General features: G+C 35.3%; 1 pseudogene across 1 annotated transcript in view; it reads right to left on the bottom strand.

The window, feature by feature from the left end:
• The window catches only part of LOC307195485 (N(6)-adenosine-methyltransferase non-catalytic subunit METTL14-like), a 19,987-nt pseudogene extending 957 nt beyond the window's left edge, over positions 1-19,030 (bottom strand). The window contains exons 1-3 of the transcript in view: positions 18,555-19,030; positions 17,297-18,325; positions 16,979-17,120 (exon numbers count right to left, since the gene is read on the bottom strand). The product of the transcript in view is annotated as a N(6)-adenosine-methyltransferase non-catalytic subunit METTL14-like (transcript). The remainder of the gene's footprint in view (positions 1-16,978; positions 17,121-17,296; positions 18,326-18,554) is intronic.

The following is a 19,030-nucleotide window of genomic DNA, read 5'->3' as shown; positions in this document are numbered from 1 at the left end:
AACTTCCAGTTAGCAACATGTTGGTCATAAATTCTAATTTCATGAAAGAGCATCATACTTACCTCCCACCCCCAGTTTGGTGGGAGAAGCACAGAACTCTTCAATCATTTGTTCAAAGCTGTGGATATTTACCCTTCCCAAAATACACATGGGTGTGCACACACCAAATGTTGCATGTAATTTCTTCTGGTTCAGGGATTCCTTGAAGTCAGAGTCCCAGATTAGAACTCTTGGAATAAGACTCGGAAAAACAAAATGAAAGGTAAACTGGAATTATAAATTGGAGATTTTTTGTAATTGATACAAGAGTTGAAGGGGAGATAGCATTTTTTCCCCATCATAGTTCTATTTTCTCCACCGAAGCTGACAAGATATGATGGAGGATTTTTTCTTGGACTGACAAGCCAGAGCAGGGTGGTAGGACCAGAAAAAAGGCATGATAAGGAACAGTTTTTTGCATCTATATTCATGAGAGATCTTAGTCCGTAGTTTTCTTTTCTGCAATGTCTTTGTCTGGTTTTGTTATTAGAGTAATTCTGGCTTCATAGAATGAATTAGGAAGTATTTCCCCTGCTTCTATTTTCTGGAAGAGATTGTAGAGAATTGATCAAATTCACCTGTGAACCCATCTGGGCCTGTTTTCAAAGATTATTAATTATTGCTTCAATTTCCTCATATATATGCCTATATATGTGTGTGTGTGTTTTGGCAGACTGTATTTTTCAAGGAATTGCTTCATTTTATCTAGGTTATCAAATTTACGAGCATAGACTTGTTCATAGTATCTTCTATTATCCTTTTAATGTCCATGGGATTTCTAGTGATGTTACATCTTTTTTTTTTTTTTTGCAGTATGCGGGCCTCTCACTGTTGTGGCCTGTCCCGTTGCGGAGCACAGGCTTCGGACGCGCAGGCTCCGCGGCCATGGCTCACGGGCCCAGCCGCTCCGCGGCATGTGGGATCTTCCCGGACCAGGGCACGAACCCGTGTCCCCTGCATCGCAGATGGACTCTCAACCACTGCACCACCAGGGAAGCCCCCCTTGGAACTTTTTAATGATCAGTGAAGTTTTAGTTTCCTAAGCTGTTGGAGGGGATGCCCTATTCCAATAATGGTCTGCCCAAAATTTTAACTAAAGGTGAAATGGAGAAACATTTTAGAAAGACCTGTATAATTGTGATGTCGTAATTTGTTCCTCTTCTTCACTCCAAGTAATCAATTCATTTTTTTCATTTTGTCATTTTGGATCTCAAAGAATTGAAGTAATTGGGAGCACATCATATCATCACATGAAATTGTACCATGTTATATTACCTAGGTCTGTCTGCTGAGGGACCTGGAAGCAATGAGAAGTCAAAGCAATGAGCATACCTAAAGCATACCTAAATCAGTCACAATCAATGACTGATTGCAGTGGAGCGGCAAGGAAAGTACAAATGAGCATAGAACATCTTCCTATATCAGAAAGAACTGAAAGAATACTGGAAGCATGTCAAAAGCACACCAGAGCCAACTTGGACTTATTGCAACTGACAAATTCTGGGACATTTTAAATATTAAAATAAATAAAGGTAGTACAGATTGTACTGTTTAAATAAAAAAGAAGACATGAGCCTAATACGAGGCATAGGCAAACTTTTCGGTAATGGGCCAGTAATTGTTTTAGTTTTGCGGCCCAAATATTATGTGTTTATATAACAAGAAAGAAAAAAGTTTCCACAGCTTTTCTATTATATTTTATTCAAACTAGATTATAATTTATAATAATTCTTTGTAATATATGTCTACTAAAGACAAGGGTAGACTCACAGATGTTGGGAGACAGTTTACAGTCTTAGGTATGTTTATTTTCTATAGACATGTTTCTTTAGATGCTTTACTCAAACTCTAATCAACTCAACATCAATAAATAGCTTACTTTGCTTGGTTAAAAAATGAATCACTGCATATTTATTTTGATTGCAGCCTCATCTTTTACTTTTGTGAAGCGACTTTGTTGAGATGAAATATTCTGTTTAAAATTTTATATTTTTTCCGTCCATTTCTTTCCTCTGAGTTGCGAGTATTGCGATTACTGCTTGGTGTGGTTATATTCATGCATATCGTATTCTTTTAGGTTAGCTGTAGTGTCATTGTGTAATAAACACGATGTTTTACCTATTCTTCAATAAAAGTAATCCATTCTCCACTGTGCCTTAAAAGCACGACATTCAAATCTACTTCTCTTGTTTCTTCATAATGAGCATGTACTGGTAATAAAAAGTAAAATATTGAAGTATGGCCATACATACTCTGAAAGGCTGTTTCTTTATAATGACATCATTGTAATTATGCTTATTATTTATGTTTCTGAATTATTTCATCAGTTTTATTAATATATGACAAAATACATTGAAAATCATTCATCACGTGCACACAGCCTGATAAATATTCACAAAGTGACCACACCTATGCAACCAGCACTAAGATGAAGAAACAGTATTACCAAGACCACAGGAATTCTGTCATTTGCCTTACCAGTTACTATACCACTCCTATAGGTAACTTCTCTTTTTCTAAACCCATAGATTATTTTAACCTATTTTTTTATCTTACGTAATGTTTCATGCAGTAAGTGTCTAGCCTTTTTTCCACTCAATAGTACGTTTCTGAGATTCGTGTATGTTTTCAGTGTGGTTGTAATTCATGCATCCTTAGTAATGTACACTGTACATAAACATTGAGTTCTTTCCTTTGTTGATTGCTGTGGATAGTGGTGCCTTGAAATGTTGATGATTGTAAGTTTACTAATTTTTTCCTTTAAGTTTCTTCCATTGATTTACGCTTCACAAGTTTTTTCCCATTTGGGAATTATGATCAGATTCACTTATATTTTTCTAGTTATTCAAAATGATTTTATCTTAAATTATTTAACCAGTAAATACATATGGAATTAGTTTAGTGACTGAGATGTTATGGATAAAAGTATTTTTTCAACCAATAGTTAAATGATAGAACCATTAGATGATTATTTCACCTTTGAACCTCTGCTCTTTCATGTAAACTTTGTGATCTGGTAAATTATTAAATAGATGCATGTGTTTCATGTGAGTTCTCTATTTTGACATTCACGTTTGGTTAAAACCAAAGAATAAAGTTCACTTAGAAGGATAAAGGATTTTTACTTTTTAATCCCACATTTATTTGTAGATAAAGGAAAAGTACACACTACAGAAAACTCTCTCAAGGGATTTACAATTCATGCTGCATGCTTTCTGTTTTTCCCTTTATCTTACAGGCTACTAAGGCAGAGAATCTCCCAAATCATTTTAATGTTTGAAATTTCAAAGTGTTTACAAAACTCACGGCAACGAATGTAAGCACTGTTCACTAATTTTGTTTCATAATAAAGTTTTATAATCAACATTAGCATGAGAAGTATGTATTAAAATATATATTTAAATATGCCCACAAATTTAGTAGATTTTTTATGATTCTTTTGCATTGATTCTACTCCTCATTTATGTCGCAGATAAAATTCAAGGGAAAATATTTCATTTTCCTTTGGAATACTCTGTCAAATGTTTCATTTTGCTCCACGGTCAAGTGATGTTTCCAGTCTCCGATGGTACCTAGTGGGACAAGCACATCAATAACAACTGGGTAAGAAATAGCACTATGAGGTCAAAAAGTTCCTCCAACCCACTTTAATCTCTTCTCCAACTTACTTCAGGCTGTTCTCAAGCCAGCTAAATATCTGTTAGTTCTCCATAGGCTTTGATACTTCACTTTCCTTTTACAGTTATCAGCTAAGAAACAAATTTAGGACGTAGTAAGGCTGAAAATAGGATTATAGTCCACTTCATTATCAGTTAGACTTCCAACAGCCACTACCATTAAATTATAACATTTCTTTAGGGGAAAAAACCCTTAAAATATATGAAGAGATTTGAAAACTTAAATATGTTTTACTAAATGCCAGGTACCATACTTGGCAAACTACATCTATCATGTAATATTAATTCTTAATACAACCCTTAAAACAAACCAGCAACATATTAAAAGGATTATGCACCATGATCAAGTAGAATTTACTTCTGGGATACAAAGATGGGTCAACATATATCAATTAATTAATGTCATACCACATTTACAGAACAAAGGGAAGAAAACCTCACGATCATCTCAATAGAGAAAAATCATTTTATAATACCCAACACCTTTTCATGATTAAAAAAACTCAAAAAATTGGGGCTTCCCTGGTGGCGCAGTGGTTGAGAGTCCGCCTGCCGATGCAGAGGACACGGGTTCGTGCCCTGGTCCGGGAAGATCCCACATGCCGCGGAGCGGCTGGGACCGTGAGCCATGGCCGCTGAGCCTGCGCGTCCGGAGCCTGTGCTCCGCAACGGGAGAGGCCACAACAGTGAGAGGCCCGCGTACCGCAAAAACAAACAAACAAACAAACAAAAAAAACTCAAAAAATAAAGAATAGGGAGAAACTAAACATAAAAAGTCATATATGAAATAGCTACTGCTAACATCATAATCAATGTTTGAAGACTGAAAGATTTTCCACTAAGATCATGAACAAATTAAAGATGCCTATTCATGCCATTTCTATCTAACATAGTACTGGAAATCCTAGCCAGAAAAATTAAGCTAGAAAAAGAAATGAAAGGCATCAGTTGGAAAGGAATAAGAAAAATTGTCTCTGGTCACAGACAACATGACTTTATACATAGTAAAACCTAAAGATTCCACACAAATATTATTAGAAGCAGTAAACAAATTCACAAAGTTGCACGATGCAAAACCAGCAGAAAAAAAATCAGTTGCATTTCTATACACGAGCAAGGAACAATCCAAAGAAAAAAATTCACAAAACAGTTCAATTTAACATTGCATTAAAAAGAATAAAATATTTAGGAATAAACTTAGTCAAGGAGGTTAAAACCTTGTATACTGAAAACTACAAAATAATGCTAAACAAAACTAAAGAACACAAATAACTAGACAATATCCCTTGTACATAAATTGGAAGATATAATAATGTCAGGATGTGAATACTACCCAAAGTGATCCACAGATTCAATGCAATCTTATGCAGTAGTCCACTAATATTTTTTGCACATAGAATAATTTACTATAAAATTCACATAAAAATCTCAACAGACTCTGAATAGCCGAAACATTCTTGAAAAAGAACAAAGTTGGAGGCATTAGATCTCTTGATTTCAAAACTTACCACAAAATCAGTTATCAAAATATTGTGGTACTGACATTAAGACAGACAAATAGATCAATGGAACAGAATACAGAGTCCAGAAAGAAACTTTCACAATATCAAGCAAAATGAATTTTGACAAAGGAATCAAGACCATATGATGGGGAAAAGACAGCCTTTTCAATAAATGCTGTTGAGTAAACTGGATATCTACATGGAAACATGTATAAAGTTGAGCTCCTACTTATACCATATCGAAAAAATTAACTCAAAAAAGGAATATATTTAAACATAGATATTTTACCAAAGAAAATATGCAGTAAATCAAAAAGCACATGAAAAGATACTCAACATCACTAATCATCAGGTAAATACATGTCAAAAACCACAATGAGCTACCACTTCACACCCATTAGGATGGCTAGTCACAAAAAAATTAAAGTTAAAAAAATAACAAGTGTTGGTGAGAATGTAGAGAAATTGGAACCATCGTGCACTGTTTAGTGGGAATACAAAATGATGCAGTCACTATGGAGAGTAGTTTGAATAGTATGGTGGTTCCTCAAAACATTAAAAATACAGTTACCATGTAATACAATAATTCTGTGTGAGGGTAGGTACTCAAAAGAACAGAAAACAGGGACTCAAACAGATAGTTACACTCTTATGTTCATAACAGCATTATTCACAATTGTCAAAAAGTGGAAGCAATCCATGTATCCATCCATGGACAAACAGATAAATAAAATGCGGTATATAAATACAATGGAATATTTTTCACCATTCAAAATGTAGGCAATTTCACAACATGGATGAATCGGGATGGTGTTATGCTAACTGAATTAAGCCAGTCAAAACGTTTAAATACTCACATGAGACCTTAGTATAGTAAAATTTATAGTGACATAAAATAAAATGGTGGTTGCCAGGGGATAGGAGGATGGGAGAATGGGGAGTTACTGATTTGGAGTACGAGTTTCAGTTTTGCAAGATGAAAAAAAAAAAAACCTGGAGATGGGTGGTGGTAATGGTTGCACAACAATGTGTAGTTAATGGCGTGGAACCGTATGCTAAAAATGATTAAAACAGTAAATTTTATGTTGTATTCTGATACAAGTTTTAATACAACTATTGAGGGGGGAAACTGGAAAGAGAAACACCATGAACAATGGAAGTTCATAGGAAAGAGAGATTTAAGTTATCTTGGAAAAGAGAGCAATTTTCAAGGAAAAAAGAACATTTCTTCCAATTCAAGTGGAAAGATAAGAAATGTCCCTGAAAAAGCTGGAAAATTCCTTTGAAAATGTGAAAGTAAGTCCCAAACTACAGAAACTTGAAATATTTTCCATATTCAGCAAAAATTAAACTTCACTGTCCTTGGTACTTGATAGACTCACAAGAAATTTACCTGGAGATGCAGGTTGGAGACAAGATGAATCATCTTCTACACCTGATGAGTACCTTAGTATTTATATTTTAAGTAAATTGTATTTCCCTTGTAGTCAGTGGAAAAGGTTGAGTGTGATGGGCTGAGTAAAATAACAGGACTCTCGTTATCAAATTATTTCTTCAAATAATGTTTGTATACAGTAACTAACATACAATCAAGAACTGCAAGTATTTGAAGATATAAGAAAATGTAGCCAAAAACAGCAAAAATTAAGACAATAGAAATGAATGAAGATATTACATATACTGCAATTATCTGAAATAATTCAATTACTATGCTATGATATTCAAGGTATCAAAGACAAAAATTAAAATTTGACAGAACTGGAAACTATAAAAAATAATATAGCAGATTTACAAGAGATCCCAATGCATGAATAGAAATGAAGAACTTGGTGAGATTTACATTCTAGCCAAAAATATTGGGTTGAATATTACTATATAAAGTAAATCTTATTATCTGAACAGTAAAAATGTATACAGTTTTAAAACATAAAAATCGAAGTGACTGCCTAGATGAACTAAATCAAAATTGCATACCCTGAATGCTATTTTTTTTTTCACTTGAACGATGGTTGCATTGGTGTTCACTTTGTAGATTCATTATTATGTACACATATGGTCATGAACTTGGATAATTTATTTTACTTGATAATTTAAGCCAAGTTTTTTTTTTTTTTTTTAAAAAGAGAGAGCTAGCATAGGAGACAACAGAAAGACTGGCTTATTCACAAATATGAGTTTCAGCAGTAAAATCCTGAAGATTCCTGCTAAATATTGCCAGAGATCTCTGACATGTGCCTGCCAGGCTTTCTGCCTGCATTTTAGGAAAAGTAGAAACTCCATGACCCACTGTAAGGAGTTCCTCAAGCATTGCTTGTGTTCTGGAGAGAATCTGATGGGAAATTATGTTGTTTTAAATAAGGATCCAGATAATTTAACGGCGACCAGAATAATGCTTATAAATTAGCAATAATAAACAAAAGATTCACTTATCTGCTTATTCAAAAGCAGATCATCTGAGGATATGGTGGTAACTGGCCAATTAGCCATGACTGCCACATGATTTTTCCTCGACTTTTACCAAGAGTTAATAAATAATACTCTCCTTTGTTATTTTTTTACAGTACTATATCCTCTCTCTCAACAACTTTCTCTTCATATCATTAAAAAATTAAAGTGATACTAGTTTATGTTAATATTTACTTCTTTAAGTAAATTAATCATTTGAGAGTGCTTTACAGCTACATAGTCAGTATTTGTTGGCCCAAGCAATACATCTTCCCATTGTGGTCTGTCTTATTTGTATTTAAATCCATGACTGTTTTGTTATATGGTCAGTGGCAATTAAGCTTTCTGATGAATTTTTGAAATTAAGCTTTCTGATGAATTTTAAAGGCCAAAATTCTTGTAATGATCTTTTCAGTAATTTAGCATCCATGTAATCCTTAGATTGCAAAAATAAAAACAGGTTTATTCATGGGGATTATCCCAATAAAATTTAAAATCTTGATATCAGTTTAGTAAATAAGGCAGCTCCAATTATACTTTGTGCTTTAAAAGGAAAGTTTCTCAGACTCACAGGCATAGACAGACTTGTAGCTGCCAAGGGGGAGGGGGCTGAGGGAGGGATGGAGTGGGAGGTTGAGGTGAGCAGATGTAGGCTATTATATATAGGATGGATAAACAACAAGGTCCTACTGTATAGCACAAAGACCTATACTCAATATCCTATGATAAACAATAATGGAAAAGAATATTTTTAAAATGTCTATATACATGTATAACCAAATCACTTGTTTTACAGAAGAAATTAACACAACATTGTAAATCAACTCTACTTCAATACAAAATTATAAATAAGGCTGTGATAAACATGAAAAAATAAAGTTTCTGATCTTTCTATTACTATTTTGTGACTAGTTCAAGATGAAATGGCTATTATACTTGAGAATATAGCTAATTAAAACATGCTTTTTGGTGAGACTGTTATTTATTTGCCATCATTGTATCCAAGTCTTGTTTTTTCCGTCCATTTGAGGCCTAGGAGTGGAAGAAATAATAAAAGGAGAATTTATTAATGAGACAAACAATATGTGATTGAACTGAGAGCTATCATGTTAAAATTTTAGAGTAAGTGACAACCTTAGGCTAAATTACAGAAAGCTCTTACTTCCTTATACTACACTTACTTTGGTGTGGAAGGCAAGGGGGAAAGTAATTTACCTCTAAATTTAGAATTTATATAGGGACCACATTAGTATAAAATGGTTGTTGTATTCTGAATTGTATATCACATGAACTTTCTCTGGGATCTTTTAACAGCTTTATTGGGAGAATATTTATTTAATTTTAAAAATTTTTCTTAATTGAAGTATAGTTAATTTACAATGTTGTGTTAGTTTCTGGTGTACAGCAAAGTGATATATATATTCTTTTTCATATTATTATCAATTATAGGTGATTATAAAATATTGAATATTGTTCCCTGTGTTATACAGTAAGACCCTGTTGTTTATCTCTTTTATATATAGTAGTTTGTATCTCTTTTACATATAGTAGTTTGTATCTAACCCCAAACCCCTAATTTATTCCTCCCCTATCCTCTTTCCCCTTTGGTAACCATAAATATGTTTTCTAAGTCTGTGAGTCTGTTTCTGTTTTGTAAATAAGTTTATTTGTATCATATTTTAGATACCATATATAAGTGATATCATATGATAGTTGTTTTTCTCTTTCTGGCTTACTTCAGTTAGTATGATAATCTTTACTGTAAATGGCATTATTTCATTCTTTTTTATGGCTGAGCAGTATTCCGTTTCTGTATAAATGCCACATCTTCTTTATGCATTCATCTGTTGATAGACACTTAGGTTGCTTCCATGTCTTGGCTATTGTAAGTGCTGCTATGAATGTTGAGGTACATGTATCTTTTCAAATTAGAGTGTTCTCTGGATATATGCCCAGGAGTGGATTGCTGGATCATACGGTAATTCTATTTTTAGTTTTTTAAGGAACCTCCATACTGTTTTCCATAGTGGCTGCACCAATTTACATTCCTTTCAACAGTGAAGGAAGCTTCCTGTTTCTTGGGGGAATATTAATATACCATAAAATTCATCCCTTTTGTGTGTATGATTCAATGATACTTAGTCATTTACAGAGTTGTGCAACCATCACCACAATTCAATTTTAGTACAATTCCATCAACTTCCCAAAGTCCACATGTCCTGTGATAGTTAATCCCCCTTCTCATGCCCCAGACCAGGCACATACTCAACTACTTCTGCACCTATTGATTTGTCTTTTTCTGGACATTGAACTTCATTCATGCTGTAGCATGTATCAATATTTTGTTCATTTTTATTCCTGAAGCGTATACCAAGGTATGGATACACCACATTTTGTCTATCCACTAGTTGATAGACATTTGAATTGTTTCCACTTTTCACTACAATGAATAACGTTGCTATGAACATTCATGGGCAAGTCTTTGAGAGGACATATATTTTCACTCCTTTTGGGTAGACATCTAGAAGTAGAAATGCCAAACTGTTTTCTAAAGAGACTGTCCATTTACATCCCCACCATATGTGTGGATTCCCATTTCCTTATATCTTTGCTGATGCTTGTTATTATCGGTCTTTTTTGTTGTAGACATTATGGGCGTATGAAATGGAATGTCTTTGTGCTGCAGAAGATTCAAGAATATTGTAAAGGATTATCAAGTCAAAATATTAAGTAATAGTGCTGTGCAGAACCACACTGAGGCAAGAAAGAACGTCAGTACTTATTTAAAATTTGGATATTTGTTTACCATCAATTTTACATTAATTTTTATATTTTTAAGTATTGCATTAAAATAGTATTTATCTGGATTGGTGAGTTTTTGGTGCCTCTTTCAATCTTCACCTAAGGTAAGTGCCTCAGTCACTTCCCTGTACTCCACGGTAGTTCAAAAAGGCTCTCAGGGTTACCTGGCATCCATCACCAAGATCGTTAGGTAGAAAGGCCTGGAGGTGGCATCACATGGAGCTTTCAGGTAAGGAAACGTTTTTGCATAAATGAAGGTGCTCAATGGACAAGTAAAATGAAGCCATATTATTGACAGCCTCAACCAGATACTTAATATAAATAATAAGAAACCTGAAAATTATTGGAATGTGAGCTGCTACCACATGCCCAAGATGTTAAAAAATAGGTAATTGGCTTTGACCATAGCAGTGTAAACATATTTAATGTGATATAATCATTAAATGAATATGAAGTATACTCCAACTTTGGTGGTATCTTTTTTCATTTTAAGCATTTTATTTGGTTGTTTCTTTAATATATCAATTCTTGTGGAACCCCATTTTGAAAATATGGATCCAGAACATTTACTTTTTACTATACTATATTTTTTACATTTACATTTTACTATAACTTTTGAATATATATTTTTTAAACTTCTTAATATTAATTTGGATGTGTCTTCTAACATTAAAATTTCGTCCTTATAGCATGTGATGAATTCATGCCTATTTATCTAAAGGCCCTTAAGAAGTTAAGACCTGTTACCAAATGTGTTTGCTTTAAAAGGTAAAGATTAATGCTAAGGTCTTTAAAACTGTCACAGAAGGAAAGGGTTAGGCACATTCTCAAAGGTATGTATTTAATGTCTTGTCTTTTTTTTTTTTTTTTTTTTTGCTATTATCAACTAGTTTTGTGGGATTTTCCTTGAGATAGGAAGTGTCTCTGTGTACACGTAATTTTTTACATTGGGAGGTTGGGATTTCTCTCTTTCTGACATTGGTGCTCAATTCATAATGAATCAACACACTTTGAGGCTGCCCGAGGGAGCTTGAGCAGAAGGGGGGACATTTGAAGATTTAATATTTAATCCTGAATATTTTAGTCCACCACAAAATTTAACACATTTCTCAGTATGAAAATGTATGAGGTGGTTCTGATGAAACAGAGGTGAAAATTAGAATAATAGATTCTTCTACTAACGGTGGGAGCTTGAAAAAAATTCACATAACCTCTGATCCTCAGTTTTCTCACCCAGAAGATGATAGTCCTGTATATGAAAAATATATTTAAAAAGGAAACTTAATAAACAAATTCAAAACTGGTCAGTTAACAGTTTCCCTTATTGTATAGCATAGGTCTTCCTATAGAATGTTGAGTAAAAGTAGTGGTAGCTGGCATCCTTGTCCTGTTCCTCACTATAAATGTCTATTGCATTTGATATTTGTGGTAGTTTTGGTAGGCTCTGTTATCAGGTTAAAGTAGTTCCCTCATCTCCCTAGTTTATTAGTAGTTTCTATTATGAATTGCTGCTGAATTTTATTGGATGCTTGTTCTGCAGTAATGAGATGATAATTCAAGCTTTCTCTTATATTCTAGTAATAAGAGTGAACCACACTAATAAATGTTTAAAACAGTCTTTATGCTTGAAATAAACCCACCTTGGTCATGGTGTATTTTTTAACATTGCTGTATTTGTTTTGCTTATAATCGGTTTATGATTTTTTCGTTAATATGCCATCAACGTTCTGAAAGAGGTGTGATGTCAACAATCTTACAAATGTCACTACTCAACTGATTTACATCCATGATAGATTTGATACAGTTTATAGTGAATCCAGGGGAGACTCACTAATCTCCCCTCCAAGATGAGTAAGAACTCAGCAGGCCGGACTGAGAACTGGTATGCGATGTCTCAAACACCTGGGCAGTTTTAAGGGTAAAGAAAAGATTTAAGATTTTATGGTTGCAATGCTTGACCTAAAACTAAGCAAACTGAGATGTCACCAACTTCTAGGCAGAAAAAAAACAATATTAGATGTGCTAAGAATTTTACAGAGTAAAAGACTCCAGGGATAAAGCAATGTATTACTACTTTGGGGAAAGTAAACAAGGTCATAATTTTCAAACTAGGTGGCAAAAATAGGGACTGCAGCATATTCATGAAAATCAGGAATAATCTTTTTTTTTTTTTATATTGACTTAAACTCCAGTGTACCTTTGAGCAACATTAACCACTCAGTACAAATTACTTCAACGGCACTAATCAACCCATGTTCTAAAAAGCACAATTTAAAAATAAGGGTGTTTTTTTTTTTGCAATGTAAGATTTGAGGATAATTAATTTTAATTTAAAATTATTGCATTATTATAGATAAATATAAAGCAATTAGAGTAATTGAAAGACATATTAGGAATTAGTTCCGACTGAGATAATCTGATGATAAAAATCTTGCTGGGTTTTCAAACATATTTTGTTCCATCTCCTACTAAACATTTATGAAATATCAGCTGTTGGCTCAGTATTTGGCTTCTTCATATGTGCCAGCAGAAATGACAGCATATGCATTTCAAATGGCCTTATATCATAGAAATTCAAGATATATTTAACTCTTTTCTGATCCTCAAAAGTTCTATAAATGTGGGTAGGCTACTGTCAATGTCTCGAACAGGCACGTCTGTTCATGTGTATTACCAAACCAGAGTGAAGACTGAAACAGGTGTCCCACTCTTCAAACTTACCAGATTTTAGACATGTTATAGTAAAGACATTATCATCTCTAATTTCAAAATCATCTAGATTTGTTAATCCCTTTGAATTTTCTACATAGACTATCACGTCATTTGAAAATGACATGATTTTCCCATCTATATACCTTTTTTTGCCTTTTCTTGCTTTATTGTCCTAGCTAGGCTTTTCCAGTACTATGCTGAATAGGAGTGTTGAGAATGGACTTAAATATCCAATTACTATTACAGTTTTGCTGACATATGTTTGGATATTTATCTCATGCATCAAAGCTACTGAGCAGTATGCTACCTTACTGACCCCTTTGGTTTTGCTCCAGAACCTGCCCTGATGGCTGTGGTTTAGACTAGCAATTATTTAATTGAGTTGAGGTATTGTATTAGTTTCCCAGGGCTGCTGTAACAAAATACTGACGTACAGATGGCTTAAAGCAAGAGGAATTTATTGCCTCACAATCTGGATCTAGAAGTCCAAAATCAAAATGTCAGTAGGGACATACTCTCTTTAAAAACTGTAGGAGAGAATCCTTCCTTGCCTCTTCTAGGTTCTGGTGTTTGCCGGCCATTTTTTTGTATCCTTTGGCTTATAGAAGCATCATGCCAAACTTAACCTCTGTCATCACATGACTGTCTTTAACCTAGTGTCTTTCCTTTTCTCATGAGCACATCAGTATTATTGGATTAGATACCCTTCCTCCTCCAGTATTTGAAAAAAAAAAACCTAATTACATCTACAATGACCTTATTTCAAATAATGTCACATTTGAGGTAAGGGAGTTTAGGACTTACACATACCCTTTGAGGATAATTCAGCAATAATAAGTATAATAGATTTTTTCCCCTGTCCATCTCATCCTCTCTAGGACGTCACAGCTTTCTATATGCTGTGTTTGTACTCCATGGCTATTTTGCTTGGACCACAGGTTGACTGCTCAGGGAAGCCTAGTGACCTAACCTACGCCATTCAGTTTCTCTTCCTGAATTTGAATTCAACAACTGCTATCTTTTTTTGTTGTTTGAATTGAGAAAATTTGTGTTGCACAGTCCAAGCTCATACCGCTCAACATAACAAGCCAATAAATGGAGAGGAGGTGTTGGGACAAGGAATAGCAACTTTATTCAGAAAGCCAGCAGACTGAGAAGTTGGCATACTAGTTAGTGTCCCAAAGAACCATCTTACCCAAGTTAGAATTCAGGCTTCTTTTATACTAAAAGGGGAGGAAGGGTAGCTAGTTATTGCAGACTTCTTGGTGTTCACCCGACCCCAGAGAGGATGTGATAATCCTTTGATCTTGCAGCTGTCCATATATGTCTGGTCACATGTTCCTATAAACCTTCAACAAGACAAATGTTATTTTCTGTTCTGCATCTTTTTATCTCTATATGAATGAAAAGTGTTTTGTGTTTAAATGTCACATCCTGGGATGCAGAGCCTTGAGAAAGGGCTATTATGTATACTCAGGCTATAGGCAACATTCTTTTAGACAAAGGTGCAGAGCCAGCATGACTAAGCACGGGCAACAGAGCACAAAGTTTAGAGGTAAAAGAATACTTCCAATGTGGAGTCAAGTTTGTTCTTCTCTGCTACTTTTGGACATAGTATATGACTGCCACCATGCTGAAGCAAAGCCAGTCTTCAGAAACAGAGAGAAGAATGTGTCCTTCACATGCAGAACAGAGATGAGAGACCATGAAGTTCTAAGACTAGAGAGAGAGAGGAGAAATGTCAGAAAGATATGAATCCCTGAGAGCGTCATATTTCTTGGTTCTAGATCTTCAAGAAGTTCAAGAAAATTCTTATTCTGTTGTTCTGTGAATCATTTTAACGAACTACCCTATTTTGAATAAGCTGCTTAGAAGTAGCTTGACCGAGATGCAAGGAGAAAGAGTTTCAAAAATGAGAGAAAATCTCAGATTTAATGTTCTTCACAAAGATGTAAATAGATGTTTTACCTGTGCAATAAAAATAAGCTAATTGCATGCACATGGAAAAGTAGTTAGTTGAAAAAAAGAAATGTAGTGAAAGTGAAATTTAAACTGCAGAAAATTGACTTAACAGATAGGAGTTTGGAAGTTTCCTAGAAAAGAAATTACAGGATTATAGAATGTGACCATTCTTAAGACTTTTGATCCTGTTTCAAAATTGCTATAAAGAACACTTGAACTAGTTTTGTCACAATTTATATGAGACAACATTCATTTTGCCTTAGTCTAACATTGAGCATTCCTAGGGTTTTAAACTTTTGCCAGTTATGAATCCCAATGTTTTATCTTTTCTTCAAACTGCAAGGGTTTTGTTCATCTAGTAGTCCAGAAAATTTTCATGCCTGTGAATTATTTCACAAATTTTATTAATATATGAAAAAATACAGAAAACGTCACAAATTATACATGCACAGTGCGATGTATAGTCACAGTGTCTACACCTATACAGCCAGCACTAAGATCAAGAAGCAGAATATTACCAACACCCTAGGAACGCTCTCATTTGCCTGGCCAGTTATACCATCTCCCAAAGAAAACCAACGCTCCTTCTAAACCCATAAATTAATTTTACTTATTTTTTAATCTTATATAATGAAGCATGAAATCAGTGTCTGGTTTTTTCCACTGAGTAGTATGTTTCTGAGATTCATGAATGTTTTCAAGTACTGTAATTCACGCATTCTTATTGTTTCTCCTTTTATGAAATGTCACAATTTACTTATTCATTTTACTGTCACGAACATTGGATTCTTTCCATTTGTTGGCTATTATGGACGATGGTGCCTTCAAGTATCAATGATTGTGAATTTACTAAATTTTTTCTTTTCAGTCTCTTCCAATTTTTTTAAAAGGTTTAAAGTTTCATTAGAAAAATCATATGCAAAATAAAAAATATATTTATCAAGAACAATAATGGCATTATTTCATTCAGCAAATTCATTTAAAACATGGGTTACAGTATAGAAAGAGAAATGACAACATAAAGTCTCACACAACTAACTGATCTGGAAAACCAGTCCCTTAAAAGGCAACTGTAGTTCCATTTTCCAAGCTCACTTCTTAAGTTGAGGGTCTTCTGTAATTGGTTTTACATTATTTTCTCCATAACAAGTTTAAAGATGCATGTCATTTCCTCATCACCAAGTACTTTATTCCCCAAAATGTTTAAACCAAGTACCTGATAACCAGATGTCTCTGATGCCTCCAATTCTTTTATTTTGTTAAGGAATATGAAACTGTTTTGAAAGTCAATCCAAGATCAAGTCCATACCAAAGTTCTAGCACTTGGATATTTGTCCTTGTTCACTTTTTAGGAAGTATGATTAACAGTCATCAGTAGCTGCGCAACTGAGATTATAATGAGTATTTTTTTTTTCTCTTTGTAAAGTCTGCCTACTAGGTTCTACCTCTTCCCTGCCCAACCCTGGGAGCTCCACCCCCCCCAATCAGATTTAGATTTGGGAGGAGGTGATTTTGTTCCAAGTGTCTCAATTTCTTCTGTGGTCAAATTATATGAGTTATTTAAGATTTTTCAAAAAGGAAGAAAAAAGAAGTCTCTTTTTATTGTTTCAACAAGAAAATATTAAAAGCCTAAGAGAGGGCTTCCCTGGTGGCGCAGTGGTTGAGAGTCTGCGGGTTCGTGCCCCGGTCCAGGAAGATCCCACATACCGCGGAGCGGCTGGGCCCGTGAGCCATGGCCCCTGAGCCTGCGCGTCCGGAGCCTGTGCTCTGCAACGGGAGAGGCCGCAACAGTGAGAGGCCCGCGTACCAAAAAAAAAAAAAAGCCTAAGAGAAGTTTACCAGCTGTCCCAACTCCATTCCATCAAGGCTGTCAAACAGCTTCCCACTTGCTGTGACAGCAGTGGCAGGATGTCCATTATCAACTACTGTCAGCACTAGTATGATAATCCAGATTGGGTCTTTTTCACTGCTCACTTTATTTCTAAAAAGCAAAAGCCTTTGTAATTAGTTGAAATCTATAAATTCAGTCTCTGAAAGTGAGGGTATTTGTGTTGTTCCATTCTGTTCGGTTACATGCACATGACAAAAGACAGGATGACTCATTTATTCTGGACAAAACCAGACAGTGACAGCTGCAACAGAGGTTGGCTAAAATACTCCTGCAGCTTGGAGAAACTAAAGCAAAGTGCTTTAGTTCCACCTCTTCCTCCTCCTCTGGGAGCTCCACCTCCCCGATCAGATTTAGATTTGGGAGGAGGTTATTTTGGTCTAAGTCTCTCAATTTCTTCTGTACATCCAGTCAAGTAAGAATTTGGGCCACTGAAGTAGGATGCCTATGTTTCTGCATACGTAGTTGCTATTTGTAAGAGTTGGTCCAGCTGCAAGCCAGCCTGGTGGAATTGTACTATCTCTTCCAAATAAATGAAGGCGTCTTCTACCAAGACAAAAAAGTTCAATTATATGAAAAATTTCTACAGGCTTTTCTATATTGCCAATTTCAGGTTCTTCTGTGATAATCAAGTCAATGTCAACAATAGCATGAATGAAGTCCCATCTGTGCTACGCTCAACAGTTCCTTTGATCCCCATAAGGCAGTGTTCCTTTGTTCTCTGGAAGACGGCCTTTGGATCTAAAGTCTTGGTCTTCCCAGGATTGTTTTTATTGGTTTTAATCCAACAAATATCTTCACATCTGTATGTTTACTTGCATAAACACACTCTTCCAAGGTCCAATCCTTCCCCAGAACCACACCAGAGAAAAATAAATGATCGAGGTGCTGCAATCTCATCAATTTCTAACTTCATAATGTCACCCCAAGTCCAGCATTTTTCATTAGCAGTGATGCCAGTCTCTCTGTAATATTCTTCTAAAGGGGGTTCAAGAAGAATCACATCGAATTTGGGTGTTAGTTCTCTGATGTCAAAGGCTTCTATATCTGCTTGTAAGTACATAGGAGGAGTGTTAGATTTATCTGTTAACATCCTTCAGCCTGATGAGCTCCCTCAGTTTAGGGTATTCTTCAAATCTGTCAGCCAAACCTACATCTCTGATGAAATTTTGAGCTCTATGTCCAGTGTCTATAAAATGTTGGCAATAATCATTATGGGGATTTAAACTCTGTGTTCCCTTAAGAAAAGTACTAGAATCTTTGTAAATCTCTTCTTCATATGGCAAAATCTCTTCCTCCTGTTGCATTTCTTCTTTTTTTTTTTTTTTTTTTGCGGTACGCGGGCCTCTCGCTGTTGTGGCCTCTCCTGTTGCGGGGCACAGGCTCCGGACGCGCAGGCTCAGCGGCCATGGCTCGCAGGCCTAGCCACTCCGCAGTATGTGGGATCTTCCCGGACCGGGGTACGAACCTGTGTCCCCTGCATCGGCAGGGGAACTCTCAACCACTGCATCACCTGGGAAGCCCCTCCTGTTGCATTTCTAATTCATCCTTATATTCTTCCATTTTGTCTTCATCTGTCTCTCCTTCATCCTGATACTTAACGTTTTGCATTTGGAGCAGAAGTATCATAGGAAGCCCTGCAAGTTTCTCTTGTTTCAGCAATTTCTCTCTGCTCGTCTTTGCTATTTAACACAACATCAATACTGGCAGCACTTTCAGCTCCCAACTGCTGTGCGAGAAGCTGTCGCGGTAACTTCTGCCGCTCCCGGATCTCCTGCAAGTGGCTCTCCATGTCCCAACCCTTGTTTTCCACTACCTCGAAAACTTGGCAATTAGCGGATGAATACCCGCCCAGTTTTTCTTCGGAGACCGTGGAACACAAAATTCTCCAGGAGCTTCAGGCGACGGGTACCCAGTATTTTTTCAATAGGTGTTTCCTCTTCCAATGTATTTATGCTTCACAAGTTTTTTTCCATTTGGGAATTAAAAACTCATTCAGCTAT

Source organism: Stenella coeruleoalba, assembly GCF_951394435.1.
Source record: "Stenella coeruleoalba genome assembly, chromosome: 12".
Lineage (NCBI taxonomy): Eukaryota > Metazoa > Chordata > Mammalia > Artiodactyla > Delphinidae > Stenella > Stenella coeruleoalba.
The sequence above is the reverse complement of the archived record's forward strand: the minus strand, read 5'-3'. Positions and strand labels throughout refer to the sequence as shown.